A 27,099-nucleotide genomic window follows, 5' to 3' on the forward strand; every position below is an offset into this window, starting at 1 on the left:
TCAGTGATGGTCTGAGCCTAACCACCCCTTTGTCCATGTGGAGGCTGTGGTTTAGAGAGGGGATGTGAGTTTTCCTAAGATAGGCGCTGGGATCAAATCCAGCCTTGTTCCTCACTATAATATCCATACCTGCATCTCTGTCTCCATACACGTGTGTGTGTAGATAGCTCCACTGGCATATATATCTAAGTGTGTGTGTGTGTGTGTGTGTGTGTGTTTATACTAAAGAAACCAAAATATATAGATCATGTTCCATATACCTTTTTACATGCTTTTATTGCACACTATATATATCAGGAATATTTTGGGGCATCGTAAATAGTCTTCCATAAAGTTGTTGATAACTCTAGGCATATTGTGCTACATGAATACTGCATTTTTACAGATTGCAGGTTTGTGGCAATGCTGCGTTGAACAAGTCCCTCAGCACCATTTTTCCAAAGCCTTTTGCTCTCTTTCTGCCTCTGTCACATTTTGGTAATTCTCGCAGTATTTCTAACTTTCTGTGATTATTTTATTTGTGATGGTTTTTGATCCATGATCTTTGATGTGACTATTGTGAAAAGATGATGACTCACTGAAGGCTCAGTGAGTTAGCATTTTTGGCACGACCATTTTAAAATTAAGGCATGCATGTGCCTTGTTTTTTAGACGTAATTCTGTCGTGCACTATGCTATGGTCTACTGTAGATATCACCTTGATATGGCCTGGGAAACTGAAAAATTTATGTGACTCGCTTTATTGTGACAGTCGCTTTATTTCAGTGGTCTGGAACTGACCCCACAGTGTCTTTGAGGTGTGCCTGTACATGGTCTTCCAGAATTTACGTTTATATTTCCTTCCTCTGCAGAAAAACCCTGTTTGAGGACAGCAGCGTCAGGACCAACCCGTGTCTCTGATGTTTGTAACATATATGGGACCAAGGATGTGAGAGGCCTCTGGGCCTGCAAGATTTCCCCCTGGATACACGTGTTATGCCTGTGTGTGTGAGTACTTGTGTATGTGCCTGTGTGGGAGGTGTATATTGTATTGTAAATGAAGCACAGTAAGATGGAGGATCTGGAATTGAGTTTTAGTGAGTGGTTCAGATTTCTAAACCCCTCATTGTTGGAGATGCACAGGTCCCATCATTTCTCCACTAAACCCACCAGGGACATTTTTGCTTTTCCATGGGCCTTGACAGTCATACTGAGCACTTTCTGGTGTGCAGGTTGGAGCATAGATTTGGGGTGAGGTGAAGACATACTTGCTCTGTGTATTAAATACCAACTTTTGAGAATGGACAGCAGCCCCGCCAGGTTACCTAGAGTGTAAATAGCCCCTGAAACATGTTTTCTGTAAACAAGTAGGAGTAAAATCCCAGTCACATGAGGCTTTTGAGAATGGAAAGAAGCAGCCAAAAGTGGGAGTGGGCCAGCTGCACGATCTGTGGGGCCCCGTGTAAAATTCAAACGTGGGGTTCCTTGTGAAATATTAAGAGTTTCGGGATGGTAACAGGAGAACATGAAGCCAAGCCCGGGCCCTTCGGAGCAGGGGGCCAGGTGTGACCGCACAGGTCACACCCCCATGAAACTGGCCCTGCTTGGGGTTCATATGCTGTCTTGAAAGGCTTTGCTGTCCTGCACCAGGGTTTCCTCTCCTGCTGCACAGGGGGAAGGGCTGGGATGGGCATAGCAGGCGGAGGCCCTCTTATGCTGCTCACTCAACCATCTCGCCTTTCTATCTATCACTGAGTCCAGACTGGGCTGCAGATTCCTTTCAGAGCACCTTCTCTTCTTGGGTTCTCTGATCCAGTGAACGCAAAGCATCGGTCCTCCTCTGGACTAGGTGTCCTCTGCAAGCCTTTTGCAAGGTTCCCTGAGGGAAACCAGTTCTGTCCATGCTGACATTTTCTTTTCCTTCTTTCCCTAGACTTTTGCTTGAGGTCTTGCCGCTTTGACTATACTTTCTGTCCCTGTCACCTTCATTCCTCTTCATTGTCATGTGCCTTGGGTTTCATCCCCGGAAAGGCCTGCTGGACCTGAAATCTGAAGGCAGCCTCAGGAAAAAGTTTTTGCTCTTTTCCTTCGTTTATCCCAAAGTGTTCATTATTAAACACACAGGTTCTGTTTGGAGGGGTGCGGGTGCTGGCTGATTGGCTGCCTTCAGGAATTGCAGCTAATCAGGCCCTGTGTCAAGGAGATGGGGTTGGCCCAAGCCACACAAAATGCACAAGTCATTGTGTTGCCTGTTGTATCTCTGCACTGGATGGTCAGGACCTCCTTACTGAGGAAGATTAAGTGAATTTCTCTAAAGCGGTTAGAGTTCAACAGGTTTTGAAGGATGGATTTTTTTTTTTGGTAGTACCAAGTTTTAGAATTTCAATATAATTGGATGGCTCTGGAGTGTTTTACCTCAGGCCAGGGTGTTGTTGATGGTGGTGTTGTTCTTGCCTGAAATAGACACTGATCCTCTGTCCTCGGTGGCTTTGGTGTCCTGAGCGAGTGGATGACTCTTTGGTACTCAGTGGGTCTCAGGGGCACTGATCGTGCTGGTGTTTCGGTTGACAGGAGGCATAAATAAGCACATATATGCAAAAAGCACTCAGCAGAGCTTATGGCTTATAGTAAACACTTGGTTGTTGGTGATGGTTTATTATGAACAAGGATTCCTGTTACCTGATTTTGTGGTTTATGAGAACTTGGTCTTGGCAGTTCATGTCCTTTCTCCTGAAAATGTGTGATAACAAAAGTTGGGAAGGTAGAAGAACTTACCTCCTGTAGTTTCTTGCTCCCTCCAACTTTCCCCCCGTTTCTCTCCCCACCGGCCTCTCCTGTCCTTCCCTCTTCCGTCTGCACAATGGCTCTTCCTGACACAGTGGCCCGTTTCAGGGGGCTGTGAATGCCAGGAGGATGTTTTCTGAGCCGACACGGAGGCTGTTTCTGGGAGCCCAGGAGGAGATGTGTGCGTGTTTTTCTGGGGAAGGGTGTGATGGGTTTGTTAGGAAGGCCCTGAGGCCAGGCTTGGGGAGGGGCTTTCCAGGTCTCCATGGCCTTTTTGGGGAAGCTAAAGGTGGCCAGAAGCAGGGAACCACCAGTGTCTGCCCGCCACCTTCAACAGGATGCTCTTTCAGAAGCACTTGAGGACTCGGGCCTTTTTCTGCAGGGAAGAGGGTCGGCTTCCCCACCCGCAGGTCTGGTACAGAATGAAGAAAGGGAGGAAAAATAGGTTCCCGTGAGTGGTCCCCCGTTGGGCCCCTGTCCCTCTGACAGTCTCAGGCTGTGGACCTCAGAGCCTTCCTATCTAGCTATTTTCCTGATTGCCCGTTGAATTGCTTTTTCACAACCACCTTCATTTTCACACTACAGGGACTGGAAATGATACTTTAGTCAGGTCAAACGTTAGACTACACAAGGGTTTTATGGTCAGGTTTGGGATTTGAATGTGTTTACGTAGTCTGTCTGTATTATTTTTCCCTGGCAAGGTGTCTGGTGTTTAGTTCCTAGGGGAGCGACCGACGGAGCTGCTCAAGACAGCTCACCGTTTGCAAACCAGTTATTAACTTGTAATCCACACACCGTTTTCGACGTCTCTGTTTCCCCCACCTCTGCTGGGGCGGTTGGAGGATGAACCGGCTGAGCGCTTAGCAGGTTGGGAAGAGGGACCGCACGTTTGCCAACTAATTCTCCACGGTGAGCTTGAACCTCGGGAGCTGAACTGTTGCCCATGCATCGAGCCCCACCTGTGCTGAGTGTACAAAGCCTGGCTTGATCAAAATTTTTAACCCTCTGTTGTGGTCAGTCAGGGACATGGGTGTTCTTGTCTTGGTGCATTTCTTAGTGATTATGTAAAATAGAGTGGAAAATTCAGTTATCTCAGTGACTGTCAGGGAAGGGCCACATGGATTCATTGATTTATTCCCTTGTTCATTCACTCATTTATTTACTTATTCCTCAGTTGTTCACCCTTTCACTCATTTGTTCATTTATTGAGGCAACATTACTACTGGGCCAGAAGGCCTGACTTCCTGATCCCCTGGCCTCTGCCCCCAGCTAATTTTTGCACACTTTCAGTTAGATATTCTAACATGGCATCATTTAGACTTCCAAAAGTTGTTATTCACGGAGGTCTTTGTCAACAAGCTTATGAGATTCATCTCGTTCCACCTTTTATTTACTAAATACGTGGCTGCCCAGAAGCAAGTGAATGAGTCATCTATGCACATAGTTACCATTTCTGTAACAAATACGGCTTTTAGTTGCATTTTGACTATCAGCACTCTACTAGGTAGTACTCCAAGTATCAGCAGCCGCCCTTTCTAGCCCGAGCACTTAATTAAAATCTGACAGATTGATTTTTCCATTAGGCCAGAAGGCAGGTGTCGTCTTGAATGATTCTTGATTTGAATTTCTTATTGAGTCTGTTTAGTTTCTCTCTCCCCCACCTCACCCCAAATATGTGTATTTGGGGAAGGCTCTTAAACCCAGTGAATTTTATACAATGGTGAAAAGCAATATAAAATATCTTAATAGTAAGCTCCTGTTAAATAGATACTGATAGGGAATTGCTTTAATGCTTGCTATGTTCTTGGTATCATCAGGGAAAGCTGCCCTTTGAGTGATGTTGAATGGCAGGCTGAAGTCCCTGAAGCTGTCATTTCTTACCATTTTCTTACCTCCTAATGCTCCATCAGGGACAGAGGGACGGAGATATTGGTGTCCACAGCCCCTCACCCATTAGTGGAGGATTTGATTTCTTTCCTTCCCTCTTTTCAATGTTCGTCTTCCCCAAATGGCATGGAACTAACTCCCCAAAAGGACTGTAGATCTGTTTACTGAAATATAAATCCTCACTTATAAATTAAAAAAAAAAAAAAAACTCTGCAAAAGCCATTTAACTCAAGTGATGAGTTTCAGTAATGTAAGGACACTGTCTAGTCATGTGGCACTGGTTCAGGGTGTACCCAAATCCCAATCAACGCAGTACGGGTGTCAGTCACACTGTGGCTTGGTGGTTAAGGGCAAGGACTCGGGTTTGGCAGACTTGGGTTTAAAGAGGCTTTTTACCACTTGTTGGGTGACTTAAAGCCGATTAACCTTTCTAACTTACCTTCATCTTTCATAAATGTGTGCGTGGGTGTGGGTGTGTATGTGTGTATGAGAGGACACAATAATAGAAATGACCTCATCCATTTGTGCTGTGGATTAAATGAGATAAACCATGCAGAAGGTGATGATAGTGCCTGGCAAGTATAGGGAGAAGCTTTATGTGTGTTAGCTCTCACGATTATGATTATTCTATCTATTGTTTAAAAGTCACATTGAGTAGCTAGATGGATAAAAGATGGGGAACTTGGCAAAGATCATCAGAAACTGGAGGGAGGCATACTTCACCTACACGGAGCGAGTTTGAACCTCAGGTTAATTACCTTGTTGTTGTGTTTTGGGGTTTGTGTTGATTGCTTTGGTTTGGTCTTTTGGCTTTTGAATAAGCTCCTAAAATATGGTTTCGTCTGGTGTTTTTATTTGCTTCTGAAGTTGGTGCAGGTGCAGAAAACAGGAAGCGAAACCTTAGGCGGCCCGAGGGAGCCTCATTCAAATCGTGCCAAGCAGGTATAACGTACAAGTGTTATCACCTTACCAATAATCTGGCATGCTGTGAGTATTCCACGTGCCATGCGGATTACAGAGAGTGAAGTCACGGCAGCTTGGCACCAACTTGCCCGGCTCCATAGGAAGGGTGAGGGAGAGGAGAGCCCTCATTCTCCAAGACGATGTTAAACACAGCTCCACTTGCCCAGAGGCACAAGATCGCAGTTGCCATTTTGTCCTTTGGCAAGGCACGTTGTCTTTGAGGCTCTACCTCTTGGGAGCGGGGAAGGTGGCTTTCATAAATGAACTGGCACCATGTCTCTGGAGTTAAGAAGTCTACTCTGAGCTTGAGACTACATTACATATTGCCCCACATTTTGATATGTGGGGGAAAATTTTGAAAATTGAAGACCCATAGCTAAAATACCAAACGTGTTCCAAACGTTTAAGTATTTGGATAGCCCAATGGTTGTATCTAAAGAAAGTGTTGCCTTTAAGGCTTAATTTGGATCTTTGTCCTGGAGGGTTTAGGGAGAGACCATGGCTGCCTTACCTGTCTGGTAGTGAAGGTGTCTGTCTTTGGCCAAATGCTCATCTTTGCATGTAGTGAGCCCTTAGACATGCATTAAATTAAATAAAACTTGCCTGGCATGGCCCATCATTCTGGAGGAGCCATTCCACATGTAGCTCTTTGCTGAACCCAGAAGTGGGCCGCCATGTACTATGTGTGAGATGCCCATCCATTTCCTGCTTTTGGTAAGGTGGCATCTCCAATAAATTCTCTAATCCTGTGGAACAGCCAGAGCTGTTAGCGCCCTCCCGGAGTCCTCCACTTGCTTGGAACTTTATTTCTTCTTGTTTAGCTTGATTCTTCAAAGCCACTCTCGCCACAGTCTCACGTGTGCACGCACACGTGTGCACACACACACACATACACGTGTGTACAATTCTCCCTGGTTTGTTCCCACCTCATCTCGCACAGCCAGCCTATCTGCTTCATTCATTTCCCCAACCTCACTCAGCTCACATCCCATATTTTCCAGAAAAAGGCATTTACCAGAGGGAAACAATTCTTCTCTTTCCATTTCTCCTAAAGGAAGGGATGGGCTGGGCTGGGCTGGGCTGGGCTGGGCTGGGGCAGGGGGGGCCACCTGGTTGAGAGGCAATACCAAATAAGAGGAGAAATAAAGGTAAAGAAATGTGTCCAGAAGGGCCAGATCATGCATCTGTGGGGCCCTAAGTCATTGTTCAACTTCCTATTTGAGGAAGACCCAACTCCACCAATAGAAAAGCCAAATTATTCCATTATTGACATGCTTGGTCTCTGAACCAGACAGAATGGGACTGAGTCTCAGTGTGGTCTTGGGTAGATATCTTGGCCTCAGTTGGCACTTAGGTACAAGGGTTTGGTGATGATAATATGAACCAGTTAAGGTTCTGTTATGATAATTCACATAATGCCCAATGTCTGGCACATCTGAAACCTACAATAAAGGATAGATAATGATGGCCCTTATTATCCTAACATCCAGAGGTAGCAGTTTCATTGTGCCTAGTAGAGAAGCTACCCCAATACGTAGCACAGCACATATGGAATCAGACAGCCTGGTTCAAATCCCCAGCCTTGCCCCTTACAAGCCATGTGACCTTGGACAAGTTGTTAAACATTTCTGTGGTTCAATTTCTTACCCACAAAATGGTATGATAGTACCTACCACATAAGGCTGGTGGTGAGAATTAGATAAGTTAATGTATGTAATTCACTTAGAACAGGGCAGGGAGTCTAGAAGATGGGGAGCCTTCCATAAATCTTAGGAGCTACTGTGGTTGTCCTGATTATGGCTATAATGATGATTATTACCCCTTCCCTCTCCAGGCAGAAACAAACATTGAGAGGACTCATGTAGAACTCTTTCAAATGCTTCCATTTCTCGACAGCTTGGGGGCAGACACCCAAAACTGAGACTTGGTTGAAGAGTCTTGGTTTTAAACCCAAACTCCTATCATCAGGCCTGAACATTTGGCCCCCGTTCCTTTTCACCTCGGATGGAGACACATGGAAGTAGTTTGTAGCAGTTGGGTATCAGGCCTTGGCTTTGCAAGTGGAGGATGAAAAACGTTTATTGCTACTTGCCATAACTTATTTGCATTTTCATTCTTTCTTTCTCCACCCTCTTGGAAAAAGAAAAAGTGAAACTGATGAGGGAATATAGCTTTGTGATTTCCTAGGTTTGTGGGATAGTGAATGAAAACACTCCCCAATGCATATACTGGTGCTGGATGTTGATGACTTTCATGGATTAGAATTTGATTTGCATTGAGTGTGTCTGGGACCACATGTAAGGGGTTAGTCAACAAATGTGAGCCCACCAACAGCCAGAGCATTTACAGTGCTTAGTTTGTGCAGGCACTGTTGTAATGCTTTACATGTGTAATTCATTCTGTCCTCACAGTAACCTTATGAGGAAGTTACTTTCATCTCCATTTCATAAGTGAGAAAACTGAGTTACAGGTTGGGGAGGAACTCTGGCTACCATCTGGGTCAAATGACTTTTTTTTTTTTTGTAACAAGTTTACTGAGATATAATTTAACTTTTACCACAGTCAGTTTTAGAACATTTTCACCTCCTACAGAAGAAATCCTATATCCTTTATCATTCACACCCCTCCCACTATTTACTCCTAATCCGCTCAGCACTGGGCAAGTACTAATCTATTTTTTATGTCTATAATTTTGTCTGTTCTGGACATTTCATATAGATGAGATATAGTACATAGCCTTTTGCATCTGGCTTCTTTCGCTCAGCATGTTTCTTAAGATTTATCTATGTTGTAGCATGGATTCATAAGTCATTCTTTTTCGTGGCAGAGCAATATTCCATTATATAGATATACCACATTTTGTTTATTCATTCATCCATTTATGAACACTTGACTTGTTTCACTTTTGGCTTTTATGATTAGGAGTACTGTGAACATTCATATACAAGTTTTTGTGTTGACATATGTTTTTAATTCTTTTGGGGATATACCTAGGTGTGGAATTGCTGGATCATATGGTACCTTCTTTGTTTTACCTTTTGAGGAATTGCAAAACTTTTTCCAAGCAGCCTCACCACTTTACATTCCCACTGGCAATGTATATGGATTGTAATTTCTCCACATTCTCCCCAACCCTTATTAATTTTGTCTTTATGATTAACCATCTTATTTCTGAAATTAGAAAACTGAGCCTGGGTGGGTTTTAATGACATGCTTCAAGTATCATACCTGGTGGTATGAGCCAAGTTCTTCTCCAGATGGAAGATAAAAGGATGACAAACATGGTCTTTATTACAGAAGCTTACTGTGTGAGGGAGTCAGATTCTTAGTCACAGTACATGGTGATGGTGGCTCTTTGGTAACAAGGTATAGTGGGAGGACTTGGAGCAGAAACCAATCTCAAACTTTAAGAAACAACTTTCTCCTCCTCTTCTCACTCTTCCATGGAGGTGGGATGGGCAGTTGAAAGCGACTGATCAGCCTCAGAGCTGCCTTCCTACTGTGTATCTCACAGCCAAGCAGAAGGATTTCCTTCTTTTTTTTTTTTTGTTACCTTTTGGCTCACAGCTTTTTTCATAGCTTTAAGAACTGTAAGACTAGGACTGATATTTTGTGCCATGTACAATAATTTGGGGATACACTGGACTTTTTAATAATCATATTTTTTTTCAGGGGAAGTTATAAGTTGATCATTTGAGATGTAGAAGAAAATATGGAGGCATGCCAGCATTTAGTTATTTTTCCCCCAAACATACATCTTACTAATTCTAATTTTTCCTCTCTCATCCATGTATTAAGCCAGTAGTTTTCCAGTTTTTTGTTCAGAAAGATAGGTTTGTGATATGTCCAACTTTGGGAATTGTGATTTTCTGAAACTACTTGATATAGTCCCCACCCATAAGAAAAGAGTTTAAATAGCCAAGATATGGAAACAACGTAAGTGCCCATCAGTGGATGAATGGATAAAGAAGATGTGGTATGTATATACAATGGAATATTACTCAGCCATAAAAAGTATGAAATCTTGCCATTTGTGACAGTGTGGGTGAACCTTGAGGATATTATGCTAAGTGAAATAAGTCAAATAGAGAAAGACAAATACTGTATGATTTCACTCATACGTGGAGTAAAAAGCAGTTGAGAAAAACAAAATGAACGAATGAATCAAATGAAACAAAAAGGAACATGTAGATACAGAGAATAGAGTAGTGGTTACCAGAAAGGAAGGGGCTGGTGGGTAGGCAAAATGAGTAAGAGGATCAACTGTACAGTGACAGATGGAAACTAAATTTTTCGTGGTGGCACCACATTAGGGTTTACAGAAAGAGAAACAATTTCATTCATATGAAACATACAATTTTGTAACCAGTGGTTCCTCAATAAAAAACAAATCTTAAAAAATGCATAGAGTATAAACAAATCAGTTATGTAAATATAAAAAAAGGACCATTTTATATTGAGATCCAGTGAGAAATGTTTCTTAAAAAAAGTTTATATGAACATTTTTAGTATATTTAAGCCTAATCTTTTTTCCGTTTGTATGGACAAACTCATGCAGGTGAGATTAAGCAGTTTCATTTGCTGCATATTTTTGTTTAACGTATCACTGACTTTTTTTTTTTTTTTTTGGTATCATTAAATATTCTCTGTAAGCATGACTTTTAAAGATAGCTGCAATTCTATTCTATTTGCATTGTGCCATGATTAACCATTCTCTTTTTGTTGAATGTTTACATTGTTTCCAGGCTTTTGGTACTGTAAATAATGCTGCAGTGAACATTCTAGTACATAAATTTATTTGCATCTCTCATTATTTCCTTTGGATAAATTCTGTAAGTAGATTTACTGGATTCAAGGATGGTGAACAGTAACATTCTGTTGGCTGTGACACCAACTTGTTTGACATAAAAAGCTATGACAGTTTCTACCTCATTGTACCAGGGCCAACACTGAATAACCCTCCACCCTTTTTGTTACTGACAGTTGGTTTTCTAGGCAAAAGATGCTGTAGAATTCTGCTAATATGCTATTCTTTCAAAACTAATAAGATGGTGCTTTTCACAACCTCTGTGTTTTGGCTATTTATAGCACTTCTGTGATTTACCTATTTGTATTATATACCGAGTTAAAAAATATGCTGTTTGTATTGTTATCATTGACAAAGAAGATATCTTTTTGCATTATGGGTTTTAATATCTTTCCAAGTTTTTTTCCTTTTAAATATTCTATATAAAGTATTTTGGGGGGGATTAATCCCATCTTTATGTTCTTCATCTTTTCATTTATGCTTTCTGACTTTTCTCTAAAACTTAGATTCCTCCATCCAACACATTTTTTTCCTTATAGCTGCTTTATGGCTTTTTCTGTTTCATTCTTCTCTTCTTTCTCCTCTTCTTTTTCCTTTTTCTCTTCTTTTCTAAAAAGTGTTTTAACTCTCAATCTGTCTTAACTTTATTCCAGTGTAGTGTGAGGCAGGGGTTTGGTTTGATTGTTAAAAAATACAGTTACGGTTCCAGGATTATTTATTGAATAATACCTACACATTATTGATTTACACTGTTCTAGTGTATGCTAAATCTTAATCTAAAATAAAGTTTGTTTCTGTGCTTCCTATTCTGTTTTGTAGAAAAACAGTATTATATAGTAGTTACGTCTTTGGATTCTGGTTATTGGGTTCCCCTAATATAAGGTTTATGGCCTTGGACAAGTTAGCGTACAACTCTAAGCTGTGGTTTTCTCATCTGAAAATGAGGGCAATAATGGTACTATCCAATGGGGATATGCTAGTAAATGGGGTAAATAAGATAATTATATGAAATGGTGACCATTTATATCAGTTTGTTAGGGACAGCCCTAGTTTTACACCTGTTGTTCAAGAATCCTTTCTAGCTTAGCATTTGTCTCAGATTTTTCATTTTTATAACAAAGTATTGTTATAAGGAGGCCTGTACTTTTACATATTTTTTGTGCCTCTGTGTGATCTTACCTTATAATGTGTGAGATGCTTGTCTAGTTACCTGTGAAAGATAACCAGAAATGATCTGTTTTCTTTTCTCCTAACCATTTCTAGGTCCACCATCATATTAACATCTCTCTTTCAAGAAATGTGTGCTCTGGGGTGGGTGGTTAGGGACCTATAACTCCACCTAGTTGGGGTCAGGGGAAACATAGGATATTTCAGGTTAGTTTACATGAAATACATGAGAAATAGAGCCTGAGGAGTCATGCTGCAGAGTGTAGTGAAGTAGTCTGAATGCTCTTTTTTTGCAACAGTAGGTTCCATGGGTTTTTCATTTATTGAATGGTATAAATCTACAATTATTTCTTTTTTAATATGTAGTAAATTTTTAAAAATGTATTTTGTAATAAGTACTTTTGGCAACAGAGAGCTTTAAAAAAATAGAACTTGTTTAATGAAATAGAATGTGACTGTTTTTCTGTTTTCAAGAATGTTGACTGTGAGCATTTACTTTCATAAAATGTTTTTGACTTTTATCGTGCATTGGGGGTGTGGGGGTCAGTATTTCTGAAGAAATACTGCATATTTTTCAAAGTTAGTAATTATTTTAAGAAGACTGTATCCACATACAGCTGCAGCATGTGTATTTATATTTCACTCTGTGAAGCATGACTTTTCATTTAGATCAAATGAGTATTTTTCTAAATTAGTTTCACTCACATCAGAGTCCAGGTTTTCTTTAGCATGTACAAGAAGTGAATTGATAACTGCTAATATTGTTGTAGTGTGTACATAACTGCATTATAAACAGTATATGATAGTAGTCTCATATCATTGTCATTGGAAAATAGAAAGTCAATTAGGATAATTTTCATAATAATTAGATTTTTTCCCCCTGTCCAACTTAAGGAATCAAAGTAAGGCTCTTGGAATTTCATTCTGTTGAAGGTAAAACATTCAACATCATTATGGATGATATACATTCTGTTAAAGAATTTAACATGGAAGATAATTTATTGTTTTTGTCAAGATGATGTAAGTATCAGTTTTGGTGGAGAACATATGGAGGTAAAACCATTTTTACTAGATGAATTTGTGGAACAGATATGTACTTGGAAGTGTTTGTGGTAAACTCATATTTCATAATTGTGTCCAATTTGAAATATATATCACTTGAATAGAAGGTATGAATACCTACATTTGGAAATATTTTCATATACACAGGTAACCAAGATACAAAATTTTTGAATTGAGGCTGTTGTTGGATACAAATATTTCAGCTGTCAATTAGATTTTAGAATTGTTTAAAACTTAGAGGAACTATTTTGTAAATCTGTATGAGTGTTCTGTGATGGTGGTAAACTTTTATAAATGAGTCCTCTAACTTTTGGTTGCATTTTGTTTAAAATCAATTGGATATATTAGTAACTCAAAGAATGGAGTATACATACACACAACATTTTTTGGGGGAAATTACTAGCAAATTAGTTACTGGGAAAAATAATTGCAAATAGAACAACATAATTTTTATCCTTGCAGTTGCAAGGGAATAACTGAACAAATTAGATAATAAGAGCTCAAAAAGTGATCAAGTTTTCATTTTAAAATTCTATAACTAAACTTTGTAATATTTCACCAGTGGGAGCTGAAGCTTCTGTTTTAAATCAGATGTGAATTCTATACAGACATGAAGTGAAATTGGTAAGGCTTGCAATTTTACAGTATCTATAGTTGGTCAAACATTCCAAGGAATCGTAAAGCAAATTTATTTATTTAATAAGTTTTGTAAAAAATATTTGTCAAAGAGAGGTACTCAGAATGGAGCTAAAAAGATGCCTTGTGAAAATATTTGGTCTAAAATATTTACATATTGCAATTCAAAATAATAATATTGAGAATATCCTCAATTTAGTGGAATTTGCTGTAGCTAACAGGTAGTTTAGTGCCTGTAGAATGTGTATTTTCTTAATATTAGGGACCAGAGATACTGACATGTGAGGGTATCAGAAATTTGTACTTATGAATCATAAAATACAACTTTGAAGACTATTGCAGGCAGTGTTAGGAAATTAATAAAAGTATAAGGACCAACATTTTCCTAATTTATTGGTGATGTGGTAAAAGACAGCGTTAAAACCAAGAGACTTATTCCACTATAGGAACATCTATGAAGAAAATTATTCTGCTTATGTTACTGTTAATTAATTATAAATGAATCTGTATCCAGATGATAAATTTGTTGATAACTCTAAATCTAAAACACTAGGCATATAGTGAGCACTCAAATGTTGGCTGTTATTATAACTATCATCAATATTCTTACTATATTTTCATTGCTTTTTCTGTCTAGTTCTTTGCTAATCCCATGTTGTTTTAATTATATGGCTTTCTAATATGTTTAATATTAAATGTTTCGTAATCCTAATTATACTTAAAATTTTTGTTTTTGCTTTTTTGTTTTCAATATTTCTAAATTCTCTTTTGAATTTTTAACAATAACTCTTTTGCATTTTGATTGAAATTCAAAATAACTAAGTTGTCTCAAAAGAATTGATATCTTTTCAGTCCATGTAGGACAATAGTTTTTTTTAGAATTTAATTACCCTTTCATTCAAGTATTCCTTTCTGTTTCTTATGAAAATTTTGTAGTTATATCTCTGTACTTAGAAAAGAAAAACATACTCCTTCATATAATTTTACTGATTATTTGTGGTATGTGGATAGCTCTACATTTTTGCATATTTTGTATTTGATTACCTTGTTGAACCCTCATTAGGGCTTATGTTTTTATTGCCATGTTTCAAAAAACAAAGAAAATTTAACATGTCATAGGTAACAGTGTTATCTCCATTTTCAATATTTTTCCTGCTTTATTGCATTGGTTTTACTTTATAGAACAGTCATCAATAATAGTGGTGGTAGTAATTAGTTCTTTATGTGATTCTCTTTTGTGCTAACTTAATTCTCTCCAGGGCAGGACTTTGTCTTTTTTTCCCCTCTGTGACTCCATGGCTTCTTCACACAAACATATGCATTTATTGAAGGATGAATACATGAATCGTCAATTACTGTTGCAGTGTTAGAATAAAATAAAGGTACTAAATGCTGAGTATTTAAACACTTCTGAAATGGAACAGTTTAGAGGTGATGCATTTGATAGGACTAAGTGATACGGAAAAACTTCAGGGGATATGCTTTAATAGTATTTTCTATCCTTTGAATTCTTTCCATCTGAACTGTACTAGAAGCCCGGCCATTGATGGTAGAGATCAAAGGATTTAAAGGTCTTGTGTCTGAGGCAGTTTCATTACATCACAGTTTATAATTGACTCCACACTTGTAGCAACGATTCCTTCTCTATTTTTGCGTATTTTCCCCCAAAAGAATTAGAATTCATTTTTAGATGGAAATGCAAAATTCCATTTAAACAGAACACTAAAGATAAGATATTTGTTTCTTTTGTCAGAAATGTATATATGAATCTAAACTATAATGAGGAACCTGGAAACATATTTTGCATGTGAATTGTGCCTGTCACCTTTGTCATCCTTCTGTCCAGGCTACTGCTGTATTTATTACTTTCGTTTCTGTTGAGCTTCTAAAGTTTTCTTTTGACCAGGGAAATTCCACTCACCAAAGAGGAAAATAATTCTTTATGCCCTACCCTTCTATTTGAGTAATCCCAGTAGTATTTTGGGGGAAGATAGTTATATGTTGTTATGTTCAGAATCAACAAATAAAAATATACTATAATTTATATCATTTTGTTTTATAGCACATTTTACTCTTATAAACGTCTTGACATTTTATAGAATGTTGCTGTGGATAGAGCCTGATAGTTTTATGCTGTAGCAATTGTTTCCTTTGGAAAAATTTATGTTTACTCCTTTGAGAGTTTAAGCTGGAACCTGTACGCCACACTCAACACTCGAGCTATTCCAGGCATTATTCTTCTCAGAGTCTCATTCTAAAGTGCATAAATATTAGAGAAAACAGCTTTCTCAGTGTTGGTTGGTCGTATTTTTTAAGTGAGCGTGAGTTTTTGTGTCTCTAGTTATATAGTTTCTCTCTTAAGGATCCGAAGTCTGGGAGGAAGCACACCAACAGTGGTGGCTCCTCTTGTCCATTAAGGGGCTGCAAAGAGAGTTCCTTCTGTTTGAAGTTGGGGGGAGGGGTCTTGAATTTATAGTTGGAGAGCAAGCCTGATGCTCTACCTCAGCTGTATGCCATAGAGTCATAAAAATATAGTGAGTACAGATAGCTAGAAAAATGCACTTCTTTACCTGGTCCTCAAGTGTCTGAGCTGATCTGGGACTGATTATTATCATTTGAACCAAGAATCCAAGATGGGGATTAATAAAAATGGAGTCTTTGTACCCATAAGTGGGATACTTGTAGATTTATAAAAGCAAAATCTGCTTTCCTCTCATCCTAATCATTTTCTTATTTTTACAAATTAAGTTGCCTGAACACTTTTAGGCACATGCTTCTATGGTTTGCTTTTTATTCACCAGATATTAATTTATTTTAAAAATATACTTAAAAGACATCAAATAGAACTTCTGTGCCTGCCATTGTTCTAATTGTTTTATAAATATTAGTTCATGTAGTTTATTTACTCTTTTACAATAACTCGGTGAGGTAAGTACTACTGTTATCCTCACTTTACAGATGTGGAAACTGAGGCACAGAAAGGTTATGTAACCTATTAATTCATGTAATTTATTTACCCTTTTACCATTGACTCAGTGAGGTAAGTACTGTTATCCTTGCTTTACAGATGTAGAAACTGAGGCACAGAGAGGTTATGTAACCTCTTAACTGAAGATCAAACAGCTAGTAAGTGGAGTGGGTACGATTCAAAGCCAGACAGTCTTGTTTAAAGGTTTGTACTCTTAACCAGCTTGTGTGATTTATAATCATTTTACTTCAGTGGGCATTGGGGGTAGGTAATGGGGATTAGAGAGAGCTAAGGTTCTGCAACCCCTCTCCCCCTCTCTGTGCCATCACTCACAATAAGGATGTGACTACGTCTGAGGAATAAACTATGTTAAGGGCTGGGGGCAGGATGAGGGAGGAACACTGTTGCTTTTGATTTATTTCTGCTGTATTGTTTGAAACACTTTCATACAATGAACTTGTATTACATTTATAGTATAGTTTTAAAAATAAAAGTCTTTGAAAAAAATCTTTTTATACACACTTAGCTTCCAACTTTAAAAGGTATATTCTAAATACAAAGAAGCATAAAACATTTAGAAATTTACCAGAGGGCATTTTTTGGGGGTGGGGGTGCAGCTTCCAGAATTGGAGTATTCTTTAATATGATTTACCATTTCTTCTATCTTAAAGGGCTATTAGTAATTTTCAGTTCATCTGAAGATTAAAAGTTATAGTCAAAGCTGGAAGGGATTTCATTCCCATTATTATATCTAATCTGTGATGGAAAGTATTCCAGATATGGATTATTAAAACATATTTGTTTTAGAATGTAAAAAAATCCATTTTTAGTTAGTACAGAAGTCAGAGATGAGACAAAATACCAGTGACTGAGTTGTTGCCATGGAGGAAACCCCAGGCAGGAAGGACACTTAATTTGTCATTCCTTCTCTTGTTAGCTGTAAGTGGTCAGAGCTTGGTATGTTGCTGAGTTGCATTGTATCATATATAAAGTCAGTGCATAAATCTCACAGAGTTAACATTAACCTTGAATGTCCAATATATAACCAACTTGTGGACCCTTAGCAGCTCAAAAGTCAAAAATTAACTTCTTTGGTTAATACATCTTTGAGGCAGTATAGTGCAGTGGTTAGCCTGCCTGGGTTTGAATTCTGGGGCTGCCTCTTACTAGCTGTGTGACCTTGGATAGGTTACTTAATCACTTTGCCTTAGTTTCTAAATCTGTAAAATGGGACAATTCATCTCATCCTGTTCTTGTACTGATTAAATGAGTCACTATAATACAAATTAAACACTAAGTATTTTTACATAGCAAGTGCTGATTACATATTAGTGATTATTATTAGTACTTGCTTTGTCTTTTTCATTTCTTATGGAGCCGTGAAGGCCAAATCTAGTTTGAGGGGGTAGGGAATATAGAGGAGGGGATAAAGAAAAGAGATTTGAAAGAGAAGGGCAAGTGCGTGTGTTGAATTATTACAGCCTGTTACTTTCGTGATGCTCTTCAGAAGAAAAATAATTTTGTGACTCAAAATGAAAACTTCTAGGGTGTGTGTATGTGATTTAGTTTTAAACTAGAGGTGGGATCTTGCCCTCATTGCTTATTCAACCTGCAGTCACATGAGCCTTTAACTTAATAGGGCCAATTTTCTTTTTAAACATGCACACTAGTGGTGATCATTGGTCTAAAATAATCTGCCCGTCACTCACATTTTCCAGTGTGTATTTACCCACAGGTGTACCCTCCGTGCTGGAATTCATATCTCTTCCAAACAAAGAATGAAACAGGCCCCAGCAGAAAAGGAACTCTAGGGTTGCCTCATCCTCTCTCCCTGTTCACTTTTCCAAGCTGCCCTTTGGCCTCTTTCGAAATTGGTTGTTTGTCCTGGCCCCTCCCCTGGTACTGGATAAGTTGATTTAGTTGAAGGGGCCCTTTCTGATTTGAGGAGGAAACCTTAGATCTTTTTTCCCCGCTAATGTAGGTGTATAGGAATATATACAACAGGGGCTCAAATGTGTGTTGCCAAAAGACCTTGTAAATAGGGGAGGTGATGATGACCAGAGAAAGGTTGAAAAGTCCGGCAGCTGTGCTCTCTTTGTCTGGACCTTGCTGGAATGTGCTAGAATATTTCACATGCTGCTGAAAAACAACCAACCAGGTGTTTGGTTGAAGAGGGTGTTGGGTAATTGTGCCAGTGGTAATTCTGCACAAGAACTTCTTGTGTCTTTAATCCATATTCATCACTGCCTCAGGCCCCAAGAGCAGCAACTTGCCTTTGATGTGGCAGAAGGAAGAAAATTCATGCATTGCCCCTTAATTGTGGCTCTGAGTAGCCCTTGCAGGTAACTGGACTTCCTCGGTGGCTTTCAGAGCCATTTAAAGAAAATGATGTTGACCTGGGTGCACAGGGGCCCATGGGCCCCGTCTGGGCCTCACCCTAGCCCCACCCCAGCCATACACCCGGATAAGGCCTGAAATGTTTGCCTACCTGCCAGGCTCTTTCCTCAAATAAAAAGCATTTTCTTTGGGCTTCCACAAACCGGCTCCCCAACCCTGTGCCTTGTGTGCTTTGAACTGGTCGTTTGTGGCCGCTTTGGTTCCCTTCTGGAATCCTCACTGTGTCAAAATGCAGGGGGAAGAGGGCAGAAACCTAAGCTGCCCGGTGGAGGAGTGTTGCCTGATCCAAACTGCTGTAGAAACCTGTAATTCTTAGTTTATGTGAAGCCCAGATACATGAAATTCCCCTTGAACCTTCTTGCCTTTTATAAGAGTTTTGTTTCCTGAAACTGCTGGCAAAACCCAGTTGTGTTGGAATTCAGCCATGACTGTTTATTTCTAGGTTTCGCAATTTGTTTCTTCTTCATGGCGAGCGGTTTCCTTCCTGCCCTCTCATCTTCTGTCCCTCCCCCACGCCCGCCTCTCTGTCTCTTTCCTTCTCCACCTCTCTGTCCACCATTCCATCTCTCTCTCCCTTCTTTCCTTCCTTCCTTATTTCCTTCTTCTCCTGAGCTCATAATGAAGATGGGTCCCGGAACTTTGTTTTCAGCTGAAATGTAAAAGAACGAGCCAGGCTTGGGCCCTATTAGTCCCTGGGAGGTGCTCCCAGGAGGACTTCCCATCATTCCCAGCGTTCCCATCATCCCCAGGGTTCCCATCATCGCTAGCGTTCCTCTCATTCCCATCATCCCCAGCGTTCCCATCATTCCCAGCGTTCCACCAGAGAGAGCGGGCAGCGGAGGCTCGGCGGCTCCCGGAGGCTTTTGATCCAGAGGAGCGTCTTCAGAATGAGCGGAGGAGCTTCTGTCACCGGGAGAGCAGGGAGTGGCCTTAGCGCTGGGGTCCTTAGTTCAGTGAGGAGTTGGGGGTGCACTTCGCCGCCTCGCGGGGTCGGAACAGCAGCGTGTGGGCGTCGGGTAACTTGCACCGAGGCTGGAAAGCTACCTTTCGTTAGGCTGCGTGGACTCTTCAAGCTGGAGGGCCTACATCATGGAAGTGGTGCGTGTGTCTGCCTGAGTGATGCGGAAGAAAGCTTTACTGTCCAACATCAGAAGTCTCTTTCGGGGGACCTTATGGAGAACCCCACAGAATCTGTAAGTTGGTCACACATTTAGTACCGTTAAGGGCCTGAAAATAACTTCAGGTTTGTAGGTCACACCTTTCTAAGCTCAGTTAATAAGCAGATCTTTTTGCTTTACAAGATTAGCCAGGTGTATTTGGCTAACGTTAACTTCAGTCTTGGCGGCTCAGCCTTCTTGCTAATGAGGCCAAAGTGGGAATTCCTGCGTCTCATGGACCAGTTACCTTCACTCTCTTTTCCTGGCCACCGACTGCTAACCCTCGCCAGCTGGCTTGTGAATGTCTGAACTTGGATGTTGGAGGGGGAAAGTTGTTATGCAAGGTGCCGTGTGGATTAGCACCAGTCCATAACTGCTCCTGGGGAAACCCTCACACATACAATCCGCTGACCAGAGGTCAACTGCATTGTCTCCACTTCTGAAAGACAATAGAGTTGATTAGGGTTAACTAGAAAATGCTGACGTTGGCTAGAATTTTGGACTTTTGCCAGGACATATGCACTCTTTAAAGTGGTTTAGAGAAAACCGTGCCATGGTTCATTGGTGGAAGGGCTTAGGAGGAGTAAAACAGTGGAAATCAGCAAGGAGAGAATAATTACTTTTAAATATGTGGCTTTGACAATAGACATGACAGTAGCTTGGAAATATGTTTTTTGGGAATGCACTATTTTCCCAGATCTTTTGACAGACAGAACCGTGTTTGGGTTTTAAGTTCTTTATATTTTAAACTCTTGATTCTTACCTGTTGCCAAAATGATGAGCTGTGTAAGTTAACTTTGTATTATATTTATTCATTAAAGAATTGCATATTAAATAGAAAATTGTAGTTACTGGAAACTTTTTGGATTTTAAACAAATGCTGAGGAACATATAATGTTCTGGAAGATAAATATTTGTTGAAGGCAGTTCAGTCTTTCAACATGTGTATTTTTAAAAACAAACAAAAACCCCAGCAATATTTACCCTAAGTATAATTTGCAAAGTAAAATGAGAGTAATTTTGAAATTCTGTGTAACTTGGATTCAATTTTTTTCGTAGGAAGGATTCACATCTTGTAATGATAAATGGGCAATGAGGAGTTGGTCGGACACCATTATTTCACTTAGATTTGGGGAATTCTAATGCTTTGTTACACATCACTATTCTCCAAGAAAAGAAAATTAGGCCCAGAGAAATGGGAACTTGCCCAGGGTCACACAGCTAGGAAAGTGGCAGAGCTTTGATGAAAACCAGTTCTCCTGACCCTTAGGCCAGTGATATCTCTGAGAGTGCTTGCTGATTTTATTTGCAAGGGTGTGCAGGGTATGGATGTGTATGTTTGTGGGTATGCTCTGTGTGTGTGTGTGTGTGTCAATAAAACTCTTTTGCTTCTTTTTAACAAAATGATTATAAGCTCAGTGACTTGGAAATATCATTTTCTTTCTCATCCTTTGAAGGAGCAAATTCAGCCTATTGCTTTATAGTCCTAACATTTTTTCATATCTCTAGATAGAGCAGTGAGTTCGTCTCTTTGCTTTGTAAGCTGTTCATAGCAAAGATTACAATCATAAGCTGAATCAGGTGGCCAGGGGGAACTCTATTATCTTTGTCTATTGTTGTTCCCTTGAAAATAACTATTACCCAAGTTTCACTTAAACATGTGGTGACTTACAAATGTTGTGGTTTATAAAATACGTAACAACTTGGTCCTGCCTTCTTTTTCTTTCTCCAGCCTTCGTGATCATATTCTGCCTGTTTTAATGTACAAACAGCGAACTGTGTTATTTTCAGAAAGACCACCCCACTTACAAAATTGAGTGGTCTTTAATTTGGGGCTTTGAAAGATTGTTTAGCCTTTTCTTTTCAAATGCAAAAGTAAGGGGAGCTTCGGGTTTGGATTTTATAAACGTATTTTTTTGCCATTAAAATCAGGGTGAGCACTTCCTTTTCCTTTTTTCATTTGGTCGGATGAACTGTATTCACTTGTAGTACTCCTGTGTCTTTTCTTTCCTGCATTTCCCTTTTTTGTTCCAATTCTTCCTTTTGTTTCTTTCCTTTCCTTTTTCTGTGTCTTTGAGGAAAATCAAGGCTATTAATATGTGTAAGTGACCATTGCTATGGCAATTTTTTAACACTGTAAATACATATAATTTTTTTTAAATACGTATAATTTTATTTATTTATTTTAGCTATTTGTATCTTTTCCTTGTCTAAGTCTCTTAGGAAAATCAAGACTAAACTGTGTGTCAGTGACCAATACCATAGCAGTTAATAAATACATAAATAATTACAAGATACAAGTTTTGAAGTATATGTATAGCTTTAAAATAGCATTGATCTATGGCATATTTCAGCTGTGATTTTCCTACAAGATGTAAAAGGAAAGATACTGTATATGCATATATGCATATGTATGTGCACACGCATGCACACACAGTATATAGTAAATAGGATGATAATTTCATAGCTTTACAGGTATATTCAAAAGAGAACCTCTTCAGACACATAGATTTTTCCTGACAATCCCTTCTACCTTTATGTAGTGGTCTAAGGTTCCTGGCACTTTCTTTGTTAGTGGGATTCAGTTGAGTAAACCAGAAAGAAACCATGTGCCTGATTGCTCTAGGCACAGAATTAGTGGGACCCGGGCAGGTGGCGCTCAGGTTTCCTGTGAGCCTGCTCACCCACTTTGTTTTGAGGCAGAGACTAGGGGATGTCAGCTCCAGACAAGACTTGCCTGGCCACATCTGCACCATGGCCAGCAGAGAGCCCGGTAGCTGTCACTTGTCACACACACCCTTGAGTCTGTGCCTCTTAGGGGCATTACTGCACATCACAGCTTGGTCTTGTGGCTCTGTGGCCAGATGGCTGACCAGTGCCTGGTGTCGAGCACGTTTGGGGTGGCAGGGACGCTTGGAGGACACAAAGATACTATGTAGCTGGAGTCACCGCTGTTCATAACTAGAGATTGGTGCCCATTTCGCCCTGATCCTCCTCAATCCCTTTTCAAGTGGAAATTTTGCAAGTTGACTTCTACAGCATGCGTAGTACGACTTGGCTGACGGCAGTTTCTGGCAAAAGAAATAACCAAATTATTATTCAGTCATGGGTTTTTAACAGCCGCAAAGCAAGTGGATGTTAACTAAATGATGCAATTTATTCCCTTCCCTCTTATTGCCAGCTTGCCTATTACAGAACGACTGCCAGTTTTCAATAAGTGGTACCCAGATGGTATTCGCATGCCGCCCACTTGGTTACAGAGCCGAAGCGGGGAATAACTCGGCAGACACTACAAGCTGTGGGTCAATTGAGGGGGAATGCCTGTTGCTTCACAGTTTTGCATATGTAAATCTGTTAATGTTATGTCAGTATTGTGCGGGCTAAACACAAGCATTGCCTTTCTCTGGGGGCCCAGCTGAACTTGGACCGCAGCCCAGTCCTACCGAGGCTCGGAGAGTGAAGCTGCAGTTTGAGGATGCTGCACAGCCTGCTTCCCTCCACGCCCGCCTCGACGCTCTCGTGGTATCCGCAGCCCAAGTGGGATGCAGGAAGTGTCTGCCATAGGCTGCCTCCATAACAGGATAGGCAAGCCTGGTTTTATGAGGTTGGATGCGGAGGGTGGAGGAGTGTGAGCGGGTGTCTATTTTTAGGCCAGCCTTCAAGACAGTTCTTCGGGCCCAGCCTGCGCCTGCCTGCCTCACTCACACTCTCCTCGGTGTGTCTGCCACACTTCTGCTCTCCATTTCATCAACTGCAGATGTGGTACACAGCCGTCTTAGAAGAGTCATGAACTGTGTCGTCTGCGCGGCTTAACAGCGAACATCTGTTGCAGCAGGCTGAAGGGAGAGGCAGGGAAGTCATTTTCGGGAAGGCATTCAAGTGCCTCAACTTAGTCTCTTCTTTGGCCTGTGCAGACAATTATTTTACACTAATTACATCAAGATAGCAGCTATAAAAAGTAGATTCGAATATTGCTCCTACCCCACCCCCAGCCTCTCGTGAAAGTTGCACCTACAAAGGGTAGTCCTCTTTTTTCTTCTTTTATTGTGGTTTGTGCCTTGTTCTCAAAAGCTTACTACATTGGGTGCAAACAACAACAAAAATGCTATAAAAAGTCAAGAATCGTAATATGCTTAAGAGCTAAAAAGACCTATGGTGTTGGTGTAACCAATGAAAATATTCCTGCAGGTATTGTAAAATTTATGTGCCATATGAAAAACATTAGGGTGTTGTTTTTTCATGGAGGAAAATGTTCATCGTTGAGCCATTTTGTAAATTATTTTAATGCTGCGTTTCTGCTTAAACCTCATGAGTTTGATATATAAACCAGTTTAATGTTTTCTGCACAGACCCTGGCTTTTCTTAAATTTTATATATTGGAAAGCCCATGTTTGTATTGGACCTTCTGGTTTGTTTCATATTGAAAATCCGTCTTGCATGGCCCAGGGCCATGTGGCCAAGGAATAGTTTGACAAGAGTCAAGCCTCGAGTGTTGACTTTTGAGTTCTAAAAACTAGGCAAGACTGTGTTAATAAATACAGAGAAGTTGAGCGTTTTTTTTAAAGCATCATTTGGTGACAGTGAGAATAGCATCATCTCCACCATATGGATTTTCTAATACGTTGGTCTGTTCTCAACTTTTATCCATTTGTAATAGAGGCAACATTGTGTTTAGTACCCAGGTCTTACTTTTTTTTTTTTTTTAATGCGCTCAGAGTAAATTTTGGTTAATTACGCATTCCAGCATCTCTGATTCTCTCGAAAGATTTGTTTCTGTGACATTTTGCCGTATCTGTTGTGCAGCTAGAGTAGCGTGCTTCTCTCCTCACATTTCAAGTCTCTAGACTTTGTTCCGAAGAGCCAGATGGAAGTATGCAGATTGTTTTTATCTTTTGTCTTTAACACTGTAACCTGATCTCCAGCATATCTAGACATCTAGCAGAAAATTTACTATGTGAAAGCAAGGAAATGATTTAGAATATGGACCAGCTGGGGGGTGGGGGGCAAGGGCTCAAGGTGCATTTTATCAAAGCCAATCTCCCCACCCACCTAACCCCCACACCCTTCTTTTTTCTTTTCTTGCAAAACAGTTTTCAGATCAAGGGCACTTTTAAATGTGCCCAAATAGACTTCTTGCCATTTACCCTGGGCTGAGAACTGTAATTGAACAGTGGGTTTGATAAAGGTGTAAATACGCGTGCAAGGAAAGTTGATTACCTAATCATTGAAAGCTTAGAAGAAGAGTGAATTTGTAGAATCATAGGATTGGCAGTGGCCTGGCAGATTAGGGCAGGGACGTTTCCCAAGTTACATACCATTTTGAGACAGATCCAGGACTCAAGCCCATCATTTCCCCAAAGGCCACAGGAAACAACATAATCTCAGGCTTCATAATATGTGTGGTTTTAATGGCAAAATATTTGCTCACTTTTTGTTATGTGTTTCCTATGCCTTGTTGGCCTAAAAAGATTAAGAACGGTTGTCTCCTTCGAAACTTTGATTTCTGTTTAGAATCAAATTAGTCACTAGTATGAGGATCTTCAAATTAGTAAGTGTATCAAGGTATCAGATATTTGCTACACTTGTGAGTAAGTGTGTGCGGTATGTGTTTATTTGCATACACAGCTTGCATAATGTGTACATTTTGGAGGCAGCTGACCTGGGTTTAAATAGCAACTGTGGCCCTTGGGAGATGCTGGGCCTTGGGTAGGTTAGCCTCACATCTCTGGGTCTCAGTTCTCTCTGTTCTCTGTGACAGTAATAACACCTGCTTCAGAATTGTCCCAAGAAGTTAATATGGTTACGTATGTGAGATACTTAGCATGGCACTAGCACAATGCATAGTATGCCTGTCCCTAGTGAAAGTTTATTATTTTAATTGGTTTCCCATTGTTACCGTAGTGATGAATATCATATTTAGCCTTGAGTTTCAACTTTTTCTTCTACAGAATAGATGGGATACTGCTTCTTGCCCTCCCTCCCACTGCCCTCTCTCCCTCCTCCCTCTTTCACCCATCTGGCACCTTGTGAAGCTTTCTTAGTTTTACCTTTGGGTGTCATTGTACATTGTTTACATCGTTGTCAGGAAGACCACTGCTGTTTGCAAGATTCTCAGTGCTTCCTCTACTACTTAACCTATTATCGTTCCTGTCTAGTGACATTTTCTTCAACTTCTTAGCTGGGAAAACTAAATGGGAGCTTGTTAAATGGTGAGGGGTCCTCAGCAAACTTGTTCTCTTCCCTTTGAATATGTTTTCTTACTGTAGTCAGTAATATTCTCAGTCCCCACCAGCAGAACCAATCTATGGCTTGAAGAAACTGTTTAAGGACATGTTTTTTACCCAAAGTAGAAAATTACAGAGTAGATAGCTTCTATCAGTGTTAACTTTGCTCATTCAACAGGTGTTTCTTGAGTGCCTACCACATGCTAGGTGTACAGGATGAGCAAGGCAGATGCTGTGCCTGCCCTCAAGGAGCTTGAAGACCAGCCTGAACCCTGATACATTGTTTCCTTGGAATTCAGCTTCAGTTTTACTTTTGGTTTCTCTTAAGCTTTTGTCCTTGTTTCTGGCATATTTTACCTATTGACTTTCTCCAATTCCAAGTTAAAATTTATACTGATCAAAAATTTTCAAATAATTCCATTTATATTAGCATCAGAAATAACCCAGTTTAAAAGGTGCAAAAGATCCCTGTAGACATTTCTCCAAAGAAGATAAACAAATGCCCCATACGCACATGGAAAGATGTTTAACATCATTAGTCACGAGGCAAATGAAAATCAAAATTGCAACTAGATACCACTTTGCACCCCCTGGGGTGGCTATAATTCAAAAGACAGAGGATGACAAATGTTAGTGTTCACATAGGGGAATTGAAACCCTTGTACATTGCTGGCAGGATTGTAAAAAGGTTCAACTGCTTTGGAGAACAGTTGGGAAGTTCTTCAAAACGTTAATCAGTACCATCTAACCCAGCAGTTCTACTCCTTGGTGTACAACCAAGAGAAACGAAATCATGCCTGTACTAAACTATGTATGTCAGTGTTAGTAGAGGAATTATTCCTAATAGGCAAAAAGTAGAAACTATCCAAGTTCCTATGAACTGGTGAGGAAATAAACAAAAATGTGTGATGGACATATCATGGAATAATATTCAGCCATAAAAAGGATTGAAATACTGATAATATGAAACAACATAGAGGAACTTTGAAAATGTTATGCTAACTGAAAGAAGCCAGGCTCCAGAAGTCACATATTGTATAATTCCATTTATATGAAATGTCCAGAATT

The 27,099-nt window shown here is 39.9% G+C and overlaps 1 protein-coding gene across 4 annotated transcripts in view; it reads left to right on the forward strand.

Moving 5' to 3' along the window:
* Positions 1-587: 587 nt before the first annotated feature.
* Positions 588-27,099, forward strand: part of FOXP1 (forkhead box P1) — a 549,781-nt gene continuing 523,269 nt past the window's right edge. For 3 of the 4 annotated variants that reach the window (XM_064496312.1, XM_031471116.2, XM_031471115.2), the window contains exon 1: positions 590-987. The gene's annotated coding sequence lies outside the window, so the exon portion shown is untranslated. Of the gene's footprint in view, positions 988-27,099 lie in introns of all 4 variants that reach the window. The other variant, XM_031471119.2, reaches the window with a different exon arrangement.

This window comes from Camelus dromedarius, chromosome 17, assembly GCF_036321535.1.
Source record: "Camelus dromedarius isolate mCamDro1 chromosome 17, mCamDro1.pat, whole genome shotgun sequence".
Taxonomy (NCBI): Eukaryota; Metazoa; Chordata; class Mammalia; order Artiodactyla; family Camelidae; genus Camelus; species Camelus dromedarius.